Source organism: Balaenoptera physalus, assembly GCF_965194825.1.
Source record: "Balaenoptera physalus genome assembly, chromosome: 3".
Lineage (NCBI taxonomy): Eukaryota > Metazoa > Chordata > Mammalia > Artiodactyla > Balaenopteridae > Balaenoptera > Balaenoptera physalus.
Window position 1 is genome coordinate 152605222 of NC_138890.1, and position 7035 is coordinate 152612256.

At 37.7% G+C, this 7035-nt stretch overlaps 1 pseudogene across 1 annotated transcript; it reads left to right on the top strand.

Moving 5' to 3' along the window:
• The first annotated feature begins 4398 nt into the window (after positions 1 to 4398).
• LOC309657017 (large ribosomal subunit protein eL8 pseudogene) lies at positions 4399 to 5394 on the top strand (annotated as a pseudogene). The gene has a single exon. The product of its transcript is annotated as a large ribosomal subunit protein eL8 pseudogene (transcript).
• Positions 5395 to 7035: the final 1641 nt, after the last annotated feature.

A 7035-nucleotide genomic window follows, 5' to 3' on the forward strand; every position in this document is an offset into this window, starting at 1 on the left:
ATTTATTTTATGATTTGTTAAGTCAATGAATCATTTTACTTTTTAATGGTTTCAGGTTAATGAAAAAGAATGGAGGCCGAAGAAAAACTAAATAAAATATTCTTGCTAAGCCAAGGTCATGGGGACCTCATGGTATAGTCATTTTAGAGTAGTTTGAATAATAACACTAAAATTGATTCCAGAATGGAATCATCACATACCTAAAACTAGAATAAGTATGCGGAATTCAAAAAACCCATGTTGGTGTGGCAAAATTGTTCTTGTATTTTAAGAGGTGATTTAGTTTCAGCAAAACATTATCTGCTACATTACATCAATTTATTATCTAATTCCTCAATATTTAATGTACTTTAGTAATTTTTTTGGTTTTGTAGTTGTGTAACTAGTATAATAGTTTCTTACTAGTTTCGTGTTTGTGTATATTTAATTGACTTTATGATTAAATAATTTGTCATCACTGAAAGACTTTTTTTTAAATTAAACGTATGAGTAGTTTAACATGGTTGAGATCACCAGATTAAATCTGGAAAAGCTCCGTTAATTTTCAAGAGTGGTGCATTTCTGTTGACTTCTCATTTCAAAATCTGAGGGACTCATAATTAATAGAATAAAAATGCACAGCTCAAATCCCCATTATAACATACTAAAAGGAAATTAAGCCAATACTATTAGGTAGCGGGCAAGAAGGAAAACATGTTTTATGCTCCTACATTGAACATTGTATAATGTCACTTTTTAAATTTTTTATAAGAAAATTTGGAAGATGTTATATGAACTTCTCATTAGAAAGGTATTATAACTAGTTCTGTAAAATATGACTAATATTTTATATTCTTGCACAGCATTCTAGCTCACTGCATTTAGCCTGTTACATTCAAGATATTCACGTTTATTTTTATGAATTGATGAATGAATGAACAAATGAACAAATAAGTGAACAAATCCTGCAGGAATCTATTTTATATCTTCAACATCCCTCTCTTTCAACAGAAGATGTATTCCAGGATCCTAAGTGTCAGAAACTGATTGTCTCTTTTGGTCTGTGGCCTGATTCTTTCATGCTTCCTTTAATCTCTTCGTGTTTTCTTGCTCAGATGCTTCTTTTAAGTGCATCTGGATATAATTATCTAAGATGCCTTCTGAAGCCAGTGTTATTTCACTATTATATAATAAAGACTTTAAGTAGAACAGCTTAAGTTTGACTCTCATGTGCAGTAGATATGACATTCCAAAGATGAATCACCATTTGAAGAATTTACAATGAAAATTTAAAATAATTAAAGTAAGTTGATCTTAGTGTTTTGAATCCTCTTACCTCAAGTATATAAGGGATGAAGAGGAAGAAAGGAGAGAGGGTTTTGGGGGAGAAGGTATTGGGAGGAAAATATTTTTGAATAAAAATGTGATGTGATATTCTTTACCTCCCCTCCTCCAGGTAGGATGTGATATTCCTTCCCTCCCCTTCTCCCTCTCTCTGCTTAAACATTCATGGGGGGTGCAGGCTCTCACAGGGATCTGTAGAAAGCTTAACACGTTACGCCTTCATTTGGGAGGCAGGGTGAACTAGGATCTGACTCTCACCTTGGAACTGCTGCAAAAGAAAAAGGACTTAATAGCTCTTCGGAGAGTGATGCTATTTTGGGGTCGACCTACATACACTCCCTGGATACGTCCTAACAATGGATGAATGCCTGTAGGGTTCTCTCCTAGCTGATATGAACTGCGTAGTAGAGCAAGCCATCCTGACTTCTGTCCAAGAGCGCCACCTGGAGTCACGGAGGGAATGAAGCAGCAAGAAGCTGAAGATGCGTATTCAGAGCTCAGGAAAGAGTGGCAAAGGGCCACCTAGAACAACGTCAAGAGAAAGGCAGGGGGGGAGAGAGGTGGCCTGCAGAGAATGTCAGAAGAACTCAGAAGAGAAACCCTTGCAAAATATGTCAGGAAATTAGAGCTGAATGATGGTTAAAGTAAGAACTGTCCTTACCTTGAAAACAGCATCTAGAAAAGAGGGCAGGGAAGGAGTTGTTAGTGAGAGACGTTTAGATGAATAAATAGAAAAGCCAACTATACCATTTTTAATCTTGAAGACATCCAGCCTGAAAAAGGCTGGTGTTAATATAAAGTCATAAAAGTATGCTATTAAATCAAAATTCCTCGTGGTGATGAATATCTTGGACTAAACATTCTAATTACTGAGTTGTGTCTGTGAATAACAATTTAAAGTATCCCTAGAACAAATTTTATCTAAGAGTGGGCAGGAGAACCCTGGCAGTTACCACACTAGGTATATTTTAAAGGGGCAATGGGTGATCAAAGTAAATTTGCATTTTGGATACATCAAAAAGAGTTGTTCAGCCCCCAGGTTACATAAGAAAATGTAAAACTTTTCTTAAAAAGCTAATTCAGTTCTCTAAACTGTCAAAATAAGGGGCTGTGTTCTTTGACAAGGTTGCATTTGGTTTTATTTCTATTTCCTTTATTTCTTTTGGATTTATTGCCAAATTCTGTGTCTTGACCAAAGCTGAGAGTGAGGGCAAACATCACTATCACAAAAATTCTGTTTCTAAGAATAAATATGAAATTTTAACAAACTTTTGTTATTATCACAACTTACCTTTTAAATATTTTAACAGTTAAGTATTGAACGCTTAATGTTATAGCAAAGAACAGCAATTTCCTCACTGTCACCTGCCAGATTCCTGTTGTAGACACTGTAATGCACTTTTGAAATATTAGATGCTCATTTTCAGCTAAGGTCAGGGAGAAGCAAAGTTTTTTTTTTTTCTTTCCTCCTTTATAGTGAGTGTCTGAGGTTGTCTTATCTTCTCTTTAACTTATGGATTTGGAGATATCTTCCATGATGAGATGCAGTCTCATTTAAGCAATCTGACAAGTTAAAACTTTATACACTGCTTGCAGAAGAGGCCGTCTGAATGCGTTTCCAAACAGAATTAAGGCTGTCACTTTCAGCTGTTTGCTTTAAATTTCTTTTACATTTGCTCCACTTGCCGCTTTAAAAAATCACCTGAGTACTCAGTCATAGGTGTATAAATTTGGCAATGGTGCCATTTAATTGTTTATCAAGAAAACAAAATCATCTGGATTTTCATCTGCGTTTCTGCTTTCATTGCACACCCATTAAATTTAACATCTTTCCTACAAAAGATATAGATGAGGTCTTTACAATAGGTCTCATGAAAGAAGTGCACATATTTTGGAGATATATCAATATCATATTTCATCAGCAGCTACCAACAGTTGAATGACTTCTTGTATAAGTGGGCATCAGTTGTGTTATTGAGCTCTGCTGTGTTGGTATTGCTGTTTGCAAGGTAACATATTTCAGATTTCTATTGCTCAAGCAGTCTTTTCACACTGTAATAGCAGCTATTACATCTTGTTTGAACATTTTATGTAAATATGACAAGATACTTACAAAATGTTTTCCATGTCATTAGGTTTACTTAGGGCTAAGGAATATGAGGAAGATAGATTGGTTACCAGCTGGCTTACAAACAGTATTTTTACTTTCTCTTTTGCTGTGATATAATTGTTTTATGAACACATAACTGCAGCATGTAAACAAAACAACATATATGCTTTTGATACTTGGATTTATCTTTATCATATTTATCTCATTGTGACAGGAAACTGATTTTCCATTCTATAAATATTTTTTCAATCATATTGCCATGTTGTTAGTTGAAAATCTCTCATCAAGCAAGTAAACAGAAACTCAAGTTAATCGTAAATTGATGACACTCTCTACATAAAAATTCATTCTACATTTCATAATATCTGATGTGTTATAAATTTAAATAGCACAGTTTATTATATAACTAATGTTAGGTAAGAATTTTTGTGCTACTTCAGTAATTTGAAGAAAATATCGTGGTAGCACAGGGGAACCAGGAACAAAAAATGCACTGGTGATGGAAAACTTTTGAGGGAGGAGATATTTTAATTTGGTCAAGAAGAATGAGTAAGAGTTTTCCAGACTAAAAGCTATAAAATGATTTGGCTCTGCCCTTCCTCCCTCTTTCCCTCCTTTTTTTCCCTTCATTCTTTTTATAAACTGTACCACTGGTTTGGGTTTTCCAAAGTTTCCAGATGTCTATGAATAACTAGAGATTATTCCTTCATGATAGGAGTATGTGTTATGAATATCAGGCATAGTGTCTCAAAAAGAACATTGAGTATTCTCATTTCTTTTCGTGGGCTGTTTGTAAAAGAATCGATTTAAAAAAAATTTACTATACATGGTTATTTATATTTCACGATTAAAATGATCGTCTCTGGTGACTGTCAAATTGTGTCCAAATCCTGGTCTCACTACATATCAGTTATGTGATCTTATGCTATTTTCATTTTGTTAACAGTGGAAAATAATGGCATTTACTTGATAGAGTTATTGTGAAGCTAGCCCTCGTCCCTGCTGTCGTGAAGAAGCAGGAGGCCAAGAAGGTGGTAAATCCCCTGTTTGAGGAAAGGCCCAAGAATTTTGTCACTGGGCAGGACATCCAACCCACAAGGCACTTCACCTATTTGTGAAATGGCCAAGCTGCACTGAACTGCAGTGGCAAAGGGCTGTCCTCTCTAAGCAGTTGAAAGTGCCTCCTGCAGTTAACCAGTTCACCCAGTTAACCAAGCCTTGGACAGCCAAACAGCTACACAGCTGCTAAAGCTGGCCCACAAGTACAGGTCAGACAGAAAGCAAGAGATTGTTGGCTCCACCTGAGAAAAAAGCTGCCAGCAAAGGGGATGTCCCCACTAAGAGGCCACCTGTTCTTCGAGCAGGGGTTAATACTGTCCCCACCTTGGTGGGGAACAAGAAGGCTCAACTGGTAGTGACTGCACATGATGTGGATCCCGTTGGGCTGGTTATCTTCCTCCCTGTCCTGTATCTTCAAGTGGGCGCTTCCTACTGCGTTATCAAGGGCAAGGCCAGGCTGGGGCATCTCGTCCACAGCAGGGCCTATACCACCATCGCCTTTACACAAGTTAACTGAGAAGACAAAGGATCTCTGGCTAAGCAGGTGGAAGTTATCAGGACCAGTTACAGTGACAGATATGATGAGGTCCGCTGTCACTGGGGGAGGCAACGTCCTGGGTCTGAAATTGGTGGCTCACGTTGCCAAGCTGGAAAAGGCAAAAGGCAAGGAACTGGCCACCAAACTGGGTTTAATGTATACTGTTGAGTTTTCTGTACATAAAATACGAATTCTCCTTCAGCCTGTATTGATTGAGGAAAAAAAAAAAAAACTAGCATAGAGTATTTCCATTAACACGTATGGCTTACACATGTTAAAATAATCCATTGATTTCTTTTATAAATTTATTTATTTGTTTTTGGCTGTGCTGGGTCTTCATTGCTGCGCGCGGGCTTTCTCTAGTTGCGGTGAGCGGGGGCTACTCTTTGTTGCGGTGTGTGGGCTTCTTATTGCGGTGGCTTCTCTTGTTGCAGAGCACAGGTCTAGGTGCATGGGCTTCAGTAGTTGTGGCTCGCGGGCTCTAGAGCGCAGGCTTAGTAGTTGTGGTGCACTGACTTAGTTGCTCCGTGGCATGTGGGATCTTCCTGGACCAGGGCTTGAACCCGTGTCCCTTGCATTGGCAGGCAGATTCTTAACCACTGTGCCACTAGGGAAGTCCCAAAAAATAATCCATTGATTTCTAACTTTTGTGTATAGGCTATTTTTGATATTCACTTCCCTGGTTCTTCATTTTAGATCAAGAATTATACCCTTCTCCGTTTTATCTTTCTCACATGTTCTGTTTTTTTTTTAAGACTTAAAAAAAATAATAAATTTATTTATTTATTTTGTTTAGTTTTGGTTGTGTTGGGTCTTCATTGCTGCACGTGGGCTTTCTCTAGTTGCAGAGAGCAGGGGCTACTCTTCGTTGCGGTGCGCAGGCTTCTCTTGTTGTGTTGGCTTCTCTTGTGGAGCACCGGTTCTAGGCGCACAGGCTTCTGTAGTTGTGGCTCGTGGGCTCTAGAGCGCAGGCTCAGTAGTTGTGGCGCACGGGCAGTAGTTGCTCCGTGACATGTGGGATCTTTCCGGACCAGGGCTCAAACCCGTGTCCCCTGCATTGGCAGGTGGATTCCTAACCGCCGTGCCTCTCACATATTCTTTACAAAAGCTTACACTGTGCTTTTCAATATCATTTCAAGAAAGTACTTATTTCCCAACAGTCATTCAGTATGCAGAGATGCAGTAGACTCTTGACTCTAAACCTGTAATTTGTCTGCATTTTAAAAATACTAGAGGCTAATATTTTTCCTTTCAATAAAACCAATGTCACCTTGTTTTTCTATAGAACCATTAAAAGGTCTCTATCAGCATCTTTACCAAAGGTGCTTCCCTGTCCTTGTAATTTGTGCTTCAAATACTTTGCTGACTGTGTGTTCACCCAGATGATATTTTGAGTCCCACTTATAGTAGATCTTTGTCCTTTACATTAGGTGTAAATCTGTTTTGCCCCTAAACGTAAAACATTTGGGAAATGTTAATCCCAAACACTCCTTGTCACTGTTCTCTTTCACACTTCCATTGCATTGTGCCTTTAGAAACGGGAAGAGTTGAATATATGTGTGTGTGTGTGTGTATACATATATATATATGAATGTAGATAAATTAACTCTACAGGTTTTTAAGAAATTTATATTTAATGAGAAAGAAAGAAAGAGACAAAAAATTAATTCAAGAAGCTCATACCATTACATGTCATGCTGTAGAGCGGTGATAAATGCTATGGGGATATAGGAAGCAGAGAGGACAGTAAGTAGTGACAGAGAGTTGCTATTTTTCACTAGAACTGACAAAGTACTCCTCTCAGATGAAGTCACTTTTAAATAAAACCTTGATGAAAAGGAGGGAATAGCTACGTGACTGTTTGAGGCTCCAGCATTCCAGGTAGAGGGAACAACAAGTACAAGTTCTTGAGGTAGGAGCATGATTAGGAGAGTGTTCAAAAAATATAAGGAGAATAATATGCCTGGAACTTAGTAACTAATAAAGATGATAGCAGTTTAAGTCT